General features: G+C 44.9%; 1 long non-coding RNA gene across 4 annotated transcripts in view; it reads right to left on the bottom strand.

Annotated features, from left to right (window-relative positions):
• Positions 1-19,412, bottom strand: part of LOC138846800 (uncharacterized) — a 773,267-nt gene that overhangs the window by 453,115 nt on the left and 300,740 nt on the right. Inside the window, exon 4 of one of the 4 annotated variants that reach the window (XR_016225368.1) lies at positions 13,505-13,690. The exons of the other annotated variants lie outside the window; for them this stretch is intronic. This is a non-coding gene — a long non-coding RNA (uncharacterized LOC138846800). Of the gene's footprint in view, positions 1-13,504; positions 13,691-19,412 lie in introns of those variants that run through there. 4 annotated transcript variants of the gene reach the window in all.

Raw genomic sequence — 19,412 nt, 5'->3', positions numbered from 1 at the left:
TCTTAGGACTTTGAGGAGACTTTGCTCTGGGGGGAGCCACAGAGAACTGCATGACTTCACAGCACTGTGCACACAGCCCAGCGGCCATCAACCGCACAATGAAAGTGGCCAGTGTGCTCTCGGTAAAAGGCGAGGATGTGGTGGCATTTTGTTCCAAGTGGTGCTTTCTTCAAAGGACATTTATTTAGATATAAATTCAACAACCTAATGTATTATCCTTTCCCCACTCCCAGCTCTCACCCTATCCTTCCCCAGCTCTAAGAACAGGTCCTTAAAAGCACACCAGGGGCTGGGCATTTGGAGCAGCAGTTAATACACCACTCGGGACACTCTTGATTCCAGCTTCCTGCTAATGCACCCCCCGGGAGGCAGCAGGCGATGGCTCAAGTACTTGGGTCCCTGTCTCTGAAATGGGAGACCTGGATAGAGTTCCAGGATCCTGGGTTCAGCCTAGCCCTGTGCCAGCCAATTTGGGCTTTTGGGGAGTGAACCAGTAGACTGAAGCTCTCTCTGTCTGTCTTTCTCTCTCTCTGCCTTCAAACAAACAAATACAGTAAAATAGATTTCAAAAAGCACGCAAAAACCCTTCATCCATCCGCTTTCTCTCTGCTGCTGTTTGGCAGGAAAATTTGCAAACAGGTTCAGAGGGACTGAGGCCCAGCTGGAGGAGGGAGAAAGGGAATCCACCTGTGAACACTGGCCTTATGTGACCAGATCATGAACTAATTCACGTTTAAAAACAAAAATACAGTGCTCTTCTATCAGACTGAACTCGGGGTAAGCACTGGGAACTGCTCCATAAAAGCTGTCACTCCGATTAAGCCTCCTGCTTCTTGTCAGCCCGATACCACACGCTCAACTGCAACACGGCAGTGTGCACTCCGCACAGGAAGGAGACGTGAGAATGTCGGCCGGGCTGAGCGTTCATTTTCCAGCCGTGCTGCAGTGACCCCACCTGACGTGGGGTCTGTGCGATCCTAGCCAAGTCCTTTTATGAGAGAGAGAGGGAGAGAGGTTGAGAGGGAAAGAGGGAGAGAGAGAGAGAGGGAGAGATCACCCATCTGCTGGTTCACTCCAAGAGCTTCATCTGGATCTCACATGTGGGTGGCAGGGACCTAAGTACTTGGGTCATCTTCGGCTGCTTTCCCAGGTGCAGTAGCAGGGAACTGGATTGGAGTGGAGCAGCAAGGACTCAAACAGGCACCCTTTTGAGATGCCAGCATGGCAGGTGGCAGCTTAACCCATTACACTATAATACCAACCCCCATTCAAGTTCTCGATCTCCCTTCTACAGTAAGACTGACTGTAATGCCCCAGAAGAGATCATTGAACCAAGTGTTGGGTTTGTGCAACATTTTCAAGTCTAAGACACGTGAAGCAATCAATGAAGGCCATGTCGTCTCTGCTGTTTCCTCTCATGTCGAGTGGAACCCAAGTGATTACTGGAACTTGGGGATCTAGTGCACTGTAGTTTAGCTTTAGAGAAATATATTTATATGAGGCTTATAGTCACACCCAGGAATGCTTAGGTCACTGCCAGTCAAGGCAAGAAAAGAAAATTTCTAGAAACACCCAGATCCCAAAATAGGAGCTGATGCTACTAGTACACCAGAAATGATGGATAACAACTCATTGAAATCTTGTACAAGATAGACTCTGTCATGTTAAAGGTAGTATCAATTTTGTTTCATTAATATCTATAATGGTAGATGTAAGTTTCTCTCACTGCTGTTTCCTCAATGTTTGAATAATGCCTAGCACACAGCAACTGCGTGCATGAGATTCATAGGAACCCACAGAATGGACAGGACATCAACAGTTCACAAAGGAAAATAGAATGGACCAATTAATACTTATAATCAATGACATGGGAAATAAGACCAGAAGATTGAATTTTCTATCTAACACAATGGCAAAGTTTGATTAGTTTCACTTTAAGACTACAGCTGTTGCAGACATGGGCTGTGTGAGTGTAAACTGGTACAGCCTTCCTGGGTGACAATCTGGCAGTATTTATCAACACTCTTAGAAGTATTCATACTTGAGGCTGGCATAGGGTAAGGCCACCGCCTGCAGTGCCGGCATCCCATATGGGCTCTGGTTCGAGTCCCGACTGCCCCATTTCCAATCCAGCTCTCTGCTATGGCCTGGGATAGCAGTAGAATATGGCCTAAGTCCTTGGGCCCCTGCACCCACATGGGAGACCTGGAAGAAGCTCCTGGCTCCTGGCTTTGGATTGGAATAACTCTGGCCACTGTGGCCAATTGGGGAGTGGACCAGCAGATGGAAGACCTCTCTCTCCGCCTCTCCTTCTCTGTGTAACTCTGACTTCCAAATAAATAAATCTTTTTTTTTTAAAGTACTTATACTCTCTGACCACAAGTGAAGCTTCAACATTGAAATATATATCTGTATGAAATTCTCCAAAGTTTTTGTTGTAGTATTACTTAAATGGAGAAAATCTACAGAGAATTCAACTGCCCGTTCCCATGTTCACTGTTCAATGAGGACACAAAGTGTGGCTCATTCACGTGATAAAATGTCATGTGGTCATGTTAAATCACGCTTTTAAAACAGCATTTAATGACACAGGAAAATACTCTGTAGTGGTAAGTTAGAGGAAAGAAACCATATAGCATGATCTGAATTCTGTATGCTTCTGTGCAACCATGTCGCTGTCCATGGCTTGAGCAAACTCCAGGAGACTGTTAGAGAAAGGGGCTGTCTCTGTGTGATAGTGTTTAGGGGAATTTAGTTTTCTCTCATACTTTTCCATCTGTTTACAAATGTTTACAGTTAGCAATTCATTTCTACAACAATTTACTGATAATTATTAATATTATAAAAAAGCATGAAAAAATACATAGGAAATCTGAAGTAAAACATTGTTTTATTCTGATTATTTGAAGAAGGATAGATAATGCTTCTGTTGTCCTTCCAAGTTAATATCCTTAACTTGCTGAGCAGGAAAGTAAGGCACTGGATCCTTTCTTTGACAACAGAGCAATCGCTTAGAGACTGCACTGCGGCCCACGATCATACTGTGTTTGCATACATGATATGTTTAAAATCTGAACTCAAATGTTCTGGGCAGTGTCTACCTCTCCCAGGTTACCCCAGTCCTCCCTCCTCCGTATTTTCTACACAGTCTTGCCTGGCTGCTGTACCACTTCTTCGTTTCCCAGGCCAAGGATGTGCCGACCACTGGTCTACCTTAGTGAACTACACGCCTGATCTATGATAACAAAAAGCCTACAGGGACTGTGAAGCCTCCACGAGCCTCCCTCAGAGCCACACTCACCCACGCACTGCCTGCTCCTCGCCAGGATACACCCTCCATCAGATGCCTCTTCCAAAATCAGGACTTCCTGGAATTTTACAGTCTTGCCCCCCAAGTAGCACATGGCACACACCTTGTGCTTGTTATTTATCAGACCCTCCAGTATGCCAGAAAACAGGCTCAGTGTTATAAGCATCTTTAACCCTCTTAACAATCCTAAAAACTCATTTTGCCCACTGAATAAATACTAAGCACAAAAGACTTAAATAACATAAATCAAGAGTATTACTGAGCAATGAGTTCATGCCAGGCCCTAACCCAGTGTCATCAGTGCCAAAGCCTTGTGCTTCCCTCCGGTACCATACCACTCCCAGTCCCGGGGGTTTCAATTTTTATGCCCCCTCTCTTTTCTCAATACAGCTACCTCTGTTCAAGGGACACTTCAGTAAACTGCTATCTGGGGGCAGGCATTTGGCACAGCAGTTAAGACTCTGCTGGGGACATCTGCATCCCATATCCATGTGCCTGGAATTGAGTCTCATCTGCGCTTCCAATCCAGCTTCCTGCTGATACACAGCCTGGAAGGCAACAGGTGTATTTGGATCCCTGCTACCTGTGTGAGAGACATGGATTGAGTCCTGTTACCTTGCATCAGGCTGGCCCAGCCTTGACTTTTGCAGGCATTTGAGAGATCTCTCCTTCTTTGTGCCTTCCAAATAAAATCAAAATGAACTCTAAAACTAAAAAACAAACCAAAAACTATTATCAAATTTCAATTCATCATTAATTAATTCTACTTGTAAATGAATCTGTGTAAATATTAAGAATGACAAGAGAAACTGATTTGGGCCAGGTGGAAACACAGCCCCTTTTACACAACAATGCTGTTATAAAGACATGTAAGTCTCTCCTTGTTCTTCTAGCTGTCACCACGTGAAGGAACAGAGAAAGGGAAACACGTGTTCAAAGACAGCTGTACCCTGGATATGACACACCAAATATCCCACAGAGAATGAGACTTTAGAACTCAGAACAGCACTGGGTGAAGCTGGTGTCCAGGGGCCTGCAACCATGATTCTGGGCACACGAGCACAGAGTGGATGTCTCAAAGACAGACGGCATTAATGGGCAGCCATGAGCGTCCCGCCACGCGCCTCCCTTTCACGCCACCCATGGACAAGGCGTTCACACTGACCCCACCAGGGCTGACATCTTCACTCATCCAAAGCAGCACCCATGGAGCCATCTCTCGTGTTCTTGCTGGAGGTCGCGTCACTAGGAGAACAGTATCTAAACTCTGGGAACTGTTCACAAATGACCCGTGTGGTGGTGAGGGTGCTGCGTCCCACATCAGAATGCCTGGATTTGACTCTCAGCTCCCACTCGTGTCTCCAGTTCTCTGCTAATGCACACCTTGGGAGGCAGTGGTGGCGGCTCAAATAACTGGGTCCCTGTTGCAGTCATTGATGGAGTTTGGGGAATGAACCAGAAGACGGGAGGGTTCATGTTTCTCTCTCTCTTTCTCCTTCTCTCTCCTTTCTTTTCTCCCTCCCCCTATCAAATAGATTTTTTTTTTTTTAATCCCATTTTGGTAGTTCACTCGTTCATTTGCCGATTCAGTAGCCATCAAGCACTTCCTATTTCTTAGGGTAGAACTACAGCCTACAGCTGAAAACCAAACAGGTCAGGGGCCTGTCCTCATGGAGCTTCCTGTGCTCGCGCCTCAAGAGCCGGTAAATAAGCGTTCACATGCTGCACGCAGACCACGAGTCTCAGAAGCCAGGCAGGGCGATGCGGTTCCCATTCCGCTGAGAGCACCCTGGAGCGCCGCTCATCTGCACTTAAGGAAACCGCAGGGTGAGTTAAATACATTCCAGACACTAGAACTCAGTGCCAAGTTATCCTGGTCGCTAACACTCTTTTCCTAATATTAACTTTAACTCTATGAACCAAGAAATCCTCTCACATTTGGCTCTGGTTCTTAGGCTGCAAAATTAAACTTCTTTCAAATGTACAAACTCTTCTCTCTCATCTTCCATTCAGAGAAGACAGCTCAAAATACAGTGGAAAGAATATGATATGAAATACAATGCCATGAAAATTAGATGTGCTCAAAACCTCCAGAAAAGCGTGTTTGTTAAAAGAAAAACCGAATTGTGAACGTGAACTATTAGGTGCAAAGACTTTGAAAGGGGACATAAACCACGACACATTTAATGAAAGTGCCCCTAATAATCTGGCTAAGAAAGACTCTGAAAGAAGGTCTGTGACATTTCTGTGCAAGCTGGGTACCACAGAGATTCTAAATCTCTCTGGAAAGGAGACCTTTCCTGGGGGAAACCTATTTAAACAACATAGGAAGAAGCAACCAGATATTAAGAGAGCGAGGCATTTGCCATCTCTTTTCTAAGCAGAAGGGTTACATAGGATAGTGAGTTCTGATCTACCCTTACATTTCCAGCTGTCTCAGTATTGAACTTGTCGACAGTCACGTGGGTTCCTGACAAGTGTGCACAATCTTAAACAGAAATGCTGAGGCCTGATGGCATGATGCAAACGTTCTCCTTCCAGCAATGTGACCAGGACTTGCCACCCATTCTAGCAAGGCGGCTTAATCTTACTTCAAAAAGATGATCCAACGATACCCAACAGGAGAAACGCAGCCAACTGCCAAGAAGTATTTTCACTACTGATTCCCTAAACGCTTCACAAATGGTTTCCACTGGGCATACAGATGAACTGAACTTGTGTTTACATGCAAGGTATTCAGGAGAGACTGAGGAAAATACAAAAAAAGAAAAACCAAGATAGAATATACACAAGGTAGGTTCTCTAGGTACAGTATCATTCTAGTGCTGCTTGGAAAATTCAAAATGAGGAACAATATGAATATGTAACAACATCAAATGTACATCATGAAATGTAATGCTATTCACCCATTTAAAGTGCTGCAGAGTGTTTAGTAAATAAAGAGATTCACACTGCATGTTGATGTGAAATAGCACAGACAGCAGGATCCCAAAGTCACACACAATCGGAAGATGATGACAAAGGTACACACCACAATGTCTATAGCGGTCACCATACGAAAGCAGAACTGGGAAAGCACTTATTTTCCTCTTTCTGATCGCATTGTTTGGGTTATTAGAAGAGCATATTTCTCCCATGAGTCTCTTAAACAATCACAGACTTAATTGTTAAGACAAAGAGCTAGCAAATCCAGGAAACAATGTCTTCAAAATAGGTTGAACTGACTGAATGCAACGCTCTCTAAGGTTCTTCTGTCCCTAGTGATGTCTGCTTCTCAGGGTCTCTGTCCTACTCTTGTTTCTTGAGGAGGAAAGGTGAACGGGCACACATGAGATTACTTCTTTGGTGGTCCATTCTTTGATGGAACAAGTGGCAATAATAAATGGTATCTGTTGAATACCCTAAAAGGCTGACAAATTATGTCATCATCCAGTATATAAAATCATTTTAAAATTATTTATTTATTTATTTACTTGACAGAAAGAAAGAGAAAGACAAAGAAAGCTCCCATCCACTGATTCACTACCACCACGTTCCCTCTAAAAGCCTCCAGCAGTGGCCAAAGCCATGAGATGGGCACTCCATTCAGGTCTCCCACAACGACGGCAGGGACCCAACCACCCGAGTCATCAGCTGCTGCCTCCAGGGGTCTGCCATAGCAGGAGCCTAAATTGGGAGCCGGAAATCCAAGTACACTAACAGGGAATACAGGCTCCCCAATAGCATCTTAACTGGAAGGCCACATGCCCATCCCTTAATATAATTTGCACCAATCCTAGCCATCAAATTTGCAGACTACTAACTCACACCCGACAGCCTTCTACTTACTCACATTTTACTAAAGTCTACAGTCCATGGACAGAATCTCCACTCCAGACAAATGCTGCCTGCTAGTGTTGGCACCTACCTCTTTACTGGGCTCACCTCCCCAAGCACCAACAATGCGATGTAATTGAGGACCCTGCTGATCCTTTGGTGGGGCTTGGGCTGCCCACTTTCCTTCAGAAGGTGGTCTGGGCTACTTTGGTCATTTTTGCTCCCTGCCTGGCCCATGTAGGCATGTGAGCCTGCCAGTCATTGAAGAAACACATGAATGGCATGGTTTGGGAGAGAACTTTACAGCGTTATGGAGTCTTGGTTCAGTTTAGTGGGGTAAGAGAGAAACTAGTCCCACACTACTTTGTGTAGCAACCTCCTGGGTTCTGGTTCAAGATTTCTGCATCACTGACCTGTTTCCACAGTGATCTTTCAGCTTTGGCCTATACCAAGTGCTGGAAAAGCAAACCAAACACAAAGAACCCTCCAAAGCACAGCTCCAAGAATATTTAAAAACCTCAGCCATCCCAAGCATCCCTCCTCCATCCGCCCCTTGCTAGTCCACCCTGAGGAGTACTTCATTCAAATATTTTCTTGCCTTGGCTCTCTCCTTCCAAAATCACTCATACCATAAACATAAAGGAAGAAAACATCAGGAGTTTTAAACCCCTCAGTCTGTAATAGGATTAGAGCATCTGTAAGGTGTAAAAACTGATTTCATTGTTTCCTGTAAATCAGCTCCTTCCTTACCAGAAAGGGCCTCGGTTGAGATGTAGAAAGCAACTTTTTAAACAGCGTATATTAAATCTGACAAACATCTGGTCAATCAAATTTACAGCAATACACAGGGTCTAATAAAGGTTTATTTCTTCTTGAAGAACAAATTTAAAGATTTTTAAAGGCTTTTTTATATAAAAAGAAAACTAGGCCTGTATTTCTTGTTCCAGCCCGCTTTCTAATGCGATAGGCTTTGCCAAGCCCTGGCCACAGAGTTGTGTTTTCTGGAGGCAGCAGCGAAGGAAAAGGAGACACATGCTCAGCCTTGGAGGCCAGCAGCTCCCACACCCACACTACCAAAGGAAAAGCACCTGACATGGCCCATTAGGTGCTGAATATAAAATCAATTGTGGTCACCAGTGGTTCAGACCAAGGTGGTGACTAGGAGCCCCAAGGAGGCAGGGGTCTCATTCTGACGAGAAATAGTGCTCATTGTTGTCAGGTGTGTGTGTGTGTGTGTACACAGGTGTGCGCAGGGGCTGAGAAGATCACACAAGGGTGTTCAGTGAACACTACTTTGGGTCAGGGGAAAGGGAAGGGAACAGAGAAGCATTGGAAACAACCAAAGTCTCCCATTCTCTCAACTCAGCAACTGTTTGGAATTAGGTTATGTAAAGTTTCAGCCACTTGGAAGCAGACATGAGCAGTGCTGCTGGGAACAATGGAGCTTCCCCTTCAAACCAGAAGGGATTCAGGTCACAGAAGAGAGCATCGACTGAGCATCCTACCTCTGCATTCGTGCTATCTGAAAATATGAAACCATTTCATTTCTCCTTTTTGTGGGTCCTCTCAGCATCCACTAGATAAACAGGCAGCCCTGTAAGGGAAGGGCAGCCAGCAAAAGCTCTTCTTGACAAAGTCACACCAGGGAGACATCCAATCCCTTCAGGCACAGGGTAGAATAAATTAGAATGTGCAAAGAGGGAACAAGAAGCAAACTGGACGCAAGCATCTTGACTTTTCTTTTTGGGGTCAAGACTCCAGGGCAAATCCAAGGGCAAAGGGTGATAGACACCCTCACCTAACTGTGCTGCTCCTCCTATTTTGGTCAAGATTGCTCTTTAATTCTTAGGGCAAAGGTCAGACAAATTCCAAGTCTCCCAAGAGAACTTACTTCAGTAGTAGAATCAACAGGCCTTATTGCTACCAAAGCCTTGTTTGGAAATGGCTGAAGGATGAGTCTAAAAGAACAAACTAGAAGGAAGTTGTCAACCTCAAAAATGTGTTTCCGTCCATACATTTCTTTGTTGTGGGGTTGCCCTGGGCACTGTAGGGTGGTTAAGTGCACCCTTGGTTCTCCCCGTTGGATGCTAGTGTCATCCAAAAACCTCCAAAACACACACACATGTAAACACACACACACACGGGACACCAAAAATGTCTTCAGACACCTTTAGTGTCCCTTGGAGAGAAGATAAAGCCAGCCCCTGTTGAGAATTGCAAGACTAAAGGCAGGATTCTAGTTCTCAAAGCCTGGGCCACAATACAGAGGATGCGATGTCTCCACAAGGGTGGAGGTGACAGGAGACAGGAAGGTGCCACCTCCAGAGGGGGCCGGAGGTGATGGACAGACCAACACAGAACCTGCAAAGACTACTGAGATCCAGTTGCACCCCTGGGGGCACCAGCACTGAGTGCCTAGGGCCTACTCGGGCCACTGAGGAGGCCCGAGGACAGAATGAGGGCCAGGGACCTCTCCCGTCCGGTACCACCGAGGAGACATATCCTCTCCAAGTATCCAGAAGCTAGCAGGACGAAAGGAGTGTGGTCAGACTGGATGGCTCCAAACGTAAGAAACAACTCTCTCCAAAAACAGGCTTGAATCTCACTAACTCTCTCTTCATTGTAAAGACAATGGCTGCAACCCAGAGACTGCTTTAAGTCAGAAGAGGAAGACTTACTCTCAGCTAAGAAGTTTTAGATTTTCCTCTGTCACCAAGGGTTGGGGCAGCTCTGAATGAAGAGGAAAGTATACATCATCAAAGCCGGCGCGTATGTCTGGGACTGCCTGTGCTTACGCCAGATTTTCTTCTGGTCTCATCTAGCTTCTAGGTTCATGACTTTGTCTTGGGCCTATGACTCTGCTCTTAACCTGGAACCTCAGGACTTTCTCCATTGTCTTTTCCAGCCTGGTCCTTCAATGTCAACCAAAGAGTGATGGCTCTTGCTGATGTGGACACCCCCAGGACACAGCAGGCTGCTGAGAGTTCCCCCTTAAGGATCTCCTTGGTGGTAAAGAAGGAAGTCATAGCTGTGGACTTTTCCAGACTCACTACAGAGGCTAGCAGGCAGATTTTCTGGAGATGAATTGTCAGATATACTCCCACATGTGGTTATTTTAACTTAAATTAATTAAAATCAGAAATTTCGCTCTTCAGTCCCAATTACAGGTTGAAATGTGCCCTCCCCAAATTCAGAGGTCTAAGTCCTGACCCTCAGTATCTCAATATGTCCCTCTTTGGAGATGAGGTTTTTTAAAGGATAATTAAGTTGGAAGGAGGTCTTTAGGGTGAGTTTCACTAATCCCATTTGACCAATGTCCTTGTAAGAAGAGGCAATTTGCAGAGACAGAGAGATGCGCCTGGTAAATGAAGCCCACCCAGAGGAAAGAGCGTGTGAGACTGAGGGAGGCGGCTATGTACAACGCAAGAACAGAGGCCTCAAGACAAAATCAGCCTCTTCACCCCCAGCACTAGGAGAAAACACATTTCTATTGTTTCAACCGCCAGTCTATAGCAACCCAAGTTGACTAATGCAGACCTAACAGCCATATCTTAACAGCTATATGGAACTAGCAACTGCCATGTTAGACTGTCCAGATGGAGAACACTTGCATCTTTGTAAAAAATTCTACTGGACAGCAGTGTTCAATAAACAACAGCAGGTGAAATCAAGAGAAAACATAATTTGTTGTGGCCTGCAACTCAGTCTCCGACACGATAACCCTCATGATTCTGTGACAGCTATGGTGTTTAATTCATGGGCTCTCCTTTGTGCAATGACATTTGCTTACAGCCAAAATGGTCAAGTAGAGGCCTTAGGAAGCTGTAGCTCCTTCTCACCACTCCTGACAACTTTCCTTCTGCATCCCACAAGAGCCCAGGGCCCCTGCTTGGCAGTTACAGTGGTTACAATCACCCTAACACATGTGTAACAGTGAAATAATCCCCCGACACACAAACACACCAAGAGTGCTAATTACACATAACTGTGTGAACCATGTGACCAGGAGCTACTGATGTCTTCACCATATAGTAGATATGAGGCAGTTCCTACACACACTATCTTCCTGCTGTCTCCAGCACAGGAAGACACATGGGAAATTAACGCCCATGTATAACCCTCAACCAATGAGGGAAGGGAGTTACGGATGAACAGCTTCTTTTCCCTTCAACCGCCCCATTCTGAAAGGTGGTCCATGTGGTTTCCAGCAGAATGACATCCAGATGCCCACAGTGCTGACCAACTTGACCATGCCCTTCACTGGCTGCCCTCCCTCCACTCCCCTGCAGCACATCGAGGACCACAGCCCAGATAGACACCATGACACCCTTGACAGCCTCTCATGCAAATATTTTTTATAAAAAATAATGTAGATGAAAGGCAGAAGCCTACGAGAGAAGGAAAAAGAGGAACTGTATAGGAACAGAAAGGAAGAAAAAAGGGAGAGAGCTAGAGCTAGACAGAGAGATCTTCTACCTGCTGCCTCATCCTCCAAATGGTCACAATGGGCGAGGCCTGGGCCAGGGAAGCCAGGAGCCAGGAACTCCATCCGGGTCTCCCACATGAACGGCAGGGGCCCTAGTACTTGGACCATCTTCCACTGCTTTCCCAGGCTCATTAGCATGGAGCTGGATCAGAAGCAAAGTAACCTGAGCTCACAGCACAAGCAGTGGCTGAACCCACTGTGCTACCATGCCAGCCCTGTCCTACAATCTTGACATACACACGCAGCACAGGAACTAGAACCTCTACGTACCAATTTCTAAAGCTTTCCGATTACCTTTCAGACCTCAACTCCTGATGGGTCCTCCTGTACCTCAGGTCCTGAAGGTCTCACGGGGACACTATGGGGTCACTGTTCTCCAGAGAGAGAAGAGGGGAGCACAGCTTCTTTTCATGGGAACACCTGCAGGCTCCCTGCACCACACAGCCTTCCTAGATCCTTGCGGGACAACCGGAGAATACAAAGAGCGTGATTCTGAAAACAAACGAGACGGACTGGTATTGACCCACCGAAGGACGATTCCTCCGCATGATGAATGCAGGAGGCTGTCAGAACAAACTGCTATTTTCCTGACCGTCCACAATCAAATTGTTGAGAAACTTGCCGATCATTTGACTCGTCCTTACTTGGTGATAAACGCAGAGGAGACAGGGCACAGTATGGAAATGAGAACAAGAGGTAACTCTGCCCACCCGACAGCAACTGCCTTCACTCACGGTTTTGCTAAAGCTGTAATTCCATTACAACCAAAAATACACTGTCATTCATCCTAGTATAATACCCTCCCATGGCCCCTCTCAAAGATCTGGAGTCTCAGTGGCTCATGTAAGAATCCAGAGCATTATACATAAGGAATGAGATAGTCCCTTTCAAGAGGTTTGACTCATGGAAGATGAGGAGAGTGGGCAAGTACCCAGAGACATCCCGGTCCCATACGGTTCCTGTCTATCTTTGAAAGTTGGCATCAGACCCCGATTGTGCTCCTCCTAAGAGGCCCACTCCACGTACAACTGAAAAGAACTTAAGCCTCATTCATGCTAATGAGGCTCTTTATTGGCCCAACAAGACAGAACTTGAAAGCCTGATATTTCCAGCCATTTTTGTTTTTCAAAGAGACCAAGTGTCAGTTAGCTTGGAGCTCAAGGACAACCTCCATGGCCACCATTTTTGTCCCAAGAGTGTAAACAAGAGAGAGAAATTCCAAGGAACAAGAGCTTCGAGGCCTACGTGAGACTCCAAGGCGGCCCAGAATCCCTCCATAGATGTCGCTGTGGCCCTGTCCAGGGCTGAGCGGAACAATCCGTATCTTTGCAAGGAAAAGCACTCGGGAGGAGAAGAGTGAATACTTGAAAATTAATGATGTCAGTCTGTCTTCATATATCAAGTTAATTTGAAAGGGCTTTAATTTTCTTAAAGGATAAAAAAAGGTTTCTTTGCTAGATTAAACTTGCGATTGTCATTCATATATTGTTTATAAGGTAGTCATCTCTTCGCTCTGTATTTTTTGTTTTTGATTTTGTATACTAGTTAGCAGTGAAGACTTGTCTGCGTCTATCAGAAGGAATAAAGAGAGAAACGTCCTTAACTGTCAGTTTTAATAAGAGGAGTCAACATGCCTCTATTCAGGTTAAATATTGTCCTGTCACATTTCAATAGAGTCAACAGATTTTTTTAAAAGAAAAGTCAAAAGCACTGTGTATGCAAAAAACCCTCCCTGTCATAGAATGTCAAAGCCCTTCTTTATCTGGGGGAGGGGCGTGGAGGTAGGACAGAAAAATCTTTTGTAAAATGTGAAAAATTACCACTCATAATTGGCGCTGACATACAAAGGGGTTTTTTTTTTGTTAGAAAAACAAAGAAAATCTCTAATTTAATAATCACCTGCAAAGTGTTATTGTGATGGGAACAAAACACACACAATCAAAGTCATCCTTTTTAAGCAACTCTGGTGTTTTGTAAGCCGTCACCACTCTTCACAGCAGCTCCTCCACACGGCAGTGATGTGCAGACCCGGGGGTGGGGGCTTGGGGGGAACGAGCCAAACTCTTCCAGGAAAGTTTCTGAAATAAGCAAGTGACAGCCTACAATAAGAAAATGCAAATTGGACACTATGTTCAAAATAAAATCAAACATGATTTCTTTTAACCCAAAACATATTTCTGTAAGCAGGTATAATTTAGGTTCCAACCCCAAGGGAAGAGCCTGTCTTCAGAGGAGGACTGAAGGGTTAACAGAACCCATGCCATTTCAGAAAGGTGGAAGATAAATAACTGGATGTATCTTAGAACGGACAATAACTTTTTTAAAAAAAGATGAGAAGAATAAAGTCATTTTTCTGTTTCAAGTACCTGCTGGTTTGTTTAAAATGTGAATCCTGGATTTGATATGCTTTTATTTGGAGCAAACACTATAATCTTAGAAATTATCCTAACACTGAATGCAACTATTTCCATTTAATAACCATCTCTACCAATTATGGTCAGCGTAAAATAACACATACAGCTGTCCAGACTAAGATTCAGAATAATCTCAGATCTGACAACATCAAACCCAACGGGGTCCACTCTGAAGAATGCAAAGACGGCACCTCCGAAGCTCCACACCTCCTGTTATGAACACCCAGGATTTGTTACTGGGGAAAGACACCTCCAGAGCGCTCCCTGTGCAAGCTTCCACCAAGGCCTAATGATTCCCCAGGGAGATCCACTTGCCAATAAAGGAAGATTTGTGTTGGGCAAGTCTGCTTCCAGGTCTGCAAATGAACAGTGAAACACATATCCAAACAAATAATCCAAGAGCTCTTATTTTGGGGCAGAGTGATTCTTTATATTGTTTTGCCCAAGATAAATCCAAGTTATTCCTGGAGTCCTGCTGTTTCATTTGTTTTGAAATTTGCCTTGGATTTTTCTTAATAAGAAAATATTATTAGTCACAGCTGCATTAAATAATAATCCAGGATGGGGCTAACAGACCCACAGTTTTCACCTCTACCTTCTGCTGTGCTGGCGTCCGGCTGTGGGTGACAGAATTCGCGCATTCACACACAATTAAACCTGAACACTGGCCAGCTAGCCTGCACCTGCTTTCTAGAGACTTTCCAAGGACAACTCATACTCCTCCTTCCAGGACAGCGTGCATGGTACTCAGGTAAAAGCAACACTTGGGGAGAGCTAGCTTGTCTGGTCTGTGGTGGTGGTGAGCGACGAATGGCTCACCACTGCCTCTGCTGGCTTTTTGTGCCGGTCCACACCTTGAAGCAGCTCAGAGGTGGTGGAGTCAGCGGAAGTGCACCATCTCAGCAGCCTCTCAAGGCTCCTGCAGAACAGCCAGAGCTCTTACTATCGCTTTCCATCCCTCCGTGCGCGGTGGAGATCTCCAGCTATTCACTATTTGGTAGGGCGTTTTCACTTCACAGTAAGTTCTTTGGGTAACGATGAGCTCAATGCCACTAAAACACACGTTTAAAGAAACTTGAAGTCCCGAATTTCCACTTCTTAAGAAAGTTGTAAAACCTTGCCACTTGCACAGATGATGTGTTGACATTTGCCATTGCCAGTGAAGGAATCAGGGTGGTATCTCTGAGTACAGGAGAAACAAAAGCCACAGATCTGCTGGGGAAGTACTACCTAAGACGAGCAGCTATTCAAAGACAAGCCTGGAACCCAAAATAATTTATTACACAAACCTGCAAAAGGTGCACCTGCACCTTGCTCTGACCATCAGTGACTGCTCCTTTAGATCAAAGGACCGCTATCCTGCATTAATTTTCACTCATTGCAGATTTCAGTGGAAACATGTTCTGATATTGCTAAGGACCCAAAATTACAGTAATGACCAAGCTGATAAAAATGAATTAAAAAAAAAAAAACAGAGTATGGCTGTATGATTTTTTCCTTCTTGGAAGTTTATCATTAATTTTTTTTTGTCATCTGTTGTGAGGACCTACTTTATAAATCAATCAAAGTGTTCTGTAACAGTGTTATTTTTGTAAATAAATGAGTACTCGAAACTTTAGTTCTGTTTTGTTCAAAATCATTCAGCAAATGAACAAAAACCCTACAAACTGAAGAATTCAGTGATGGCAATTACAGGAAAAATTTGTGTAGAAAAGCACACTGAAGTTTATCACAGAAAAAGCAAAAAGGAAATTTAGACACGTTAAGTTCTAAGAGCTAAAATAATGCACAAGATTTTGTTCTGAAATTCTGTAACTGTGCCTCAGAATAACTATGCAAAGAATATTTTGACGGAGTCACTGTTTAAAAACTACCTAAATTCTTGTTTTTACTAGGATAAACTGAAACAGAAAGCCTATGATTCTGCAGCATCTTAATTTGGCAAATCATCCAAAGGAATTATAAAAAGACAGGTAATTGGGTGAGTTTGGTTTTACATGTTTTTTATCACAGCAACTTTCCCTGAATGAAAGCAGTAAGTTATTACCTGTAAAAATATTTTGGCTGAAATATTTATATACTTCAATATGAAAAGAAAAAACAGAATGGAGGATGTATTCCATTTCACAGAAGTTTCTAAGAGCTTCCCAGATACACCAGCATTTACAGAGACAGTAATTTTTCATTTAAAGGTATCATGGTTTATAAAGATCTGTCAATTAAATGTGTTCACGGTTTAATCTAAAAACTTCAACTTTGAAAATTACAGGCAGTTGTATTTAAAAGTTAAAAGTGGTAACATTGGAAGAACTCCACTCTTAAGAATACTAGTGACAGTTTGCTGTCACACGGTTCGGAACCTATGATACAACATGAACACACACCAAGAAGAATTATTCTACGCATGCCATTTTTATGTTCACCTAATATAGAAAGTTATTATTTTACTACACTGCACACTTAAATGGTATTTTAATTGTCTCCTGGAAGAACTTCTTTAAAAAGGTGTACCTACTTATTAATATGAAAGGCTGATTGTGAAAGTGGAGGGGAGAGTTCAGAAAGACAGAGAGAATCTGCCATCCACCGGTTGGTTCCCCAAATGCTCACAGTCAGGGCTGGGCCAGACTGAAGCAGAGTAGGAAACTCAACCTCAGCCTCCCACCTGGGTGGCACGAACTCAAGTCCATGGGTCCCCGTGTACTGCCTCCCAGGCACATCCTCAGAGAGCTGGACTGGAAAAGCAGAGGGGCAGGCACTCAAACCAGGGGATGTAGACTTATCAAGCAGAAGGTGAACCCACTGTGCCACCATGCCCACTGTTGAAACTCAATTTTCAGTATAATAATTTATGGGGCCATGAACATGATACACAGCTTTTAAACGACATATTTCTAAAATTATTTTTAAGTCACCATTGTTGAGTATACAGTTCAGTAGCATTAATTACATTCACAATGTTGTGCCACCATCATCACCCAATTTTTTTCTTCCATCTTGCTAAACCAAAACTCTGAACCCATTCCTGCCTAACCCCAGTCCCAGGAAGCACCATTCTACTGTCCATCTCTATGAATAGAACTACTCTAGGAACTTCACATAAGTGGAATCATTCAGACACAATAAATTAATAAATGCAGATACAATAAACAAATAAATACATACATATGTTAGATGCAACTGTCTCAGCATCAGTCTCAGAAACACCTGGGTTTGCAACACAGATTGGGCAACACCTCCAAACAGTAACATCTTGCTATTCATCAAGAACAAAGTTTCCCACAAAGGTACCTTTGTTCAATGTGTGCAGTCCCTGCCACCCATCTGTGCATCCAGATGCTAATGCCCCTTTGGACCACATCCCCATGTGACTTAGGACCATCTCAAGCGGGCCAGAGACACACTTCCCAGCAGCCCCTCCCCCGCATGGCTGGGAATCAAGGTTGCCCACAAGTGACATTATATTCAAGATTCACAAGATAGAAATAACACAGCCGGTACCGCGGCTCACTAGGCTAATCTTCCGCCTTGCGGCGCCAGCACACCGGGTTCTAGTCCTGGTCGGGGAGCCGGATTCTGTCCCGGTTGCCCCTCTTCCAGGCCAGCTCTCTGCTGTGGCCCGGGAGTGCAGTGGAGGATGGCCCAAGTGCTTGGGCCCTGCACCCCATGGGAGACCAGGAGAAGCACCTGGCTCCTGCCTTCGGATCAGTGCAGTACGCCGACCGCAGTGCGCCGACCGCAGCGGCCATTGGAGGGTGAACCAACAGCAAAAGGAAGACCTTTCTCTCTCTGTCTGTCTCTCTCACTGTCCACTCTGCCTGTCAAAAAAAAAAAAAAAAAAAAAAAAAAGAAAGAAAGAAAAGAAAAGAAAGAAAAAGAAATAACACAGCAGCCACTGTTCTCATGCTCTGAGGACTGGTGCAGCTGCTGGGGCAGCAGGCAGGGTGGTGATTGTACTCATTGCTGCAGACATGCCAGCTCACACGAGTGACACACAGACGCACCCAAAACCTCAGGTGCTCCAGCTTCTGCCAAGTCTGCCCCTCCAGCTTCTCAGTCCTTGGCCTGATACACCTGCTGCTCTTTGCTGCAGGGGGAAACCTTGTCCTGCTGGGCATCCAGGACCTTGACCTTGAGATTAGAAGTGACCAGAGACAGATGGGGAGTCCACTGTGCACTCATGCATTCAGCCACTCTCATGGGTTTCCAGCTCATACCCTCTTGTCTGTTTCCAGAATTTCTCCCAGCTGTGATGTGATGGCAACTGCCGTTTTGGCCTAAGAGGTGGAGGCAGCAGACTGCATGGCTGAACGCCGAGTCTCATAACAATGCAAGTTCTACACCCTGCACCCAGTCCCTTACTCTGGTCACTCAGGATGGTTCTGTTTCGTACCTGAACCCTGAAACATCACCCCAACTCCTCAAATCCAGGTGGTTCCTGAGCTTGATTTTATAAGCCACCTGCCACGTACAAATACTGAATTTCATAGCTGCTTTGATGTTTATGGAATCTCTTTCAAATGTTATCTGGCAAATTGAAACAAAAATGATGATGGAAATACAGAAAACGTCCTGCAAGTCCATTCCTCCGTGGAAGGTATAAAACAAAGGGAGAGGTCCAGACACCAACTCCTTCCTTTCCTCTCATTCCCCTTCATTTTGCCTTGGCACACTCCATCAGCTACTCCAGTCACGTAGGCATGCGACCGTGCCCAGCAGCAGGACACGTGGTGAGCTTGAGAAGACATCAGACCCAAAACGGTGTACCTGCAGGTCTTGAAGGACAGCCCAAGTGGGGATTTTGAAAGATCTCAGATTCGCATCTATATAGGCTTTGTCTCTTCTGCCCATTCTCCAGAGCATGGATTTATGAAGAATTATGAGAAGAGGCATGGAACGGAGACACAACCAGCGCTGTTCTGGTCCTTCCCACAGTGTCTGGGACTCAAAGTTTGGTAACAGGGAGATGTGTTTGAGAAACCCAAAACAGAACAAAGAAAACAAACATCACCTGCTCCCCAAGTCCCAGCCTAGGAATACTCACCCCCAGTGGCATCAACAGGACATTACCATCCAAATTCTCAGCTCCCTCGAGGTCTTTCAGAAAACATCCAAGGGCCAGTGTTGAGGTACAGTGGGTTAAACAGTTGCATGAGTCACCAGCATCCCTTGTTGGCACCAATTTGAACCCTAGCTGCTCCACTTCCAATTCAGCTCCCTGCTAATGTGCCTGGGAAAGCAGCAGACAGTGGCCCAAGGGCAGGGGTCCCTGCACCAACATGGGAGATAAGGATGGAATTCCAGACTCCTGACTTGGGTCTGGTACGGTCAGAGCTATTGCAGCCATTTAAGAAATGTAAATCAGCAGATGGAAAACACCTAGCTC

Source organism: Oryctolagus cuniculus, chromosome 18 (genome assembly GCF_051225735.1).
Source record: "Oryctolagus cuniculus isolate XC-2025 breed Fujian yellow rabbit chromosome 18, ASM5122573v1, whole genome shotgun sequence".
In the NCBI taxonomy this organism is placed as follows: domain Eukaryota; kingdom Metazoa; phylum Chordata; class Mammalia; order Lagomorpha; family Leporidae; genus Oryctolagus; species Oryctolagus cuniculus.
Note: the sequence above shows the minus strand (reverse complement) of the source record. Positions and strands in the feature narration are given on the sequence as shown.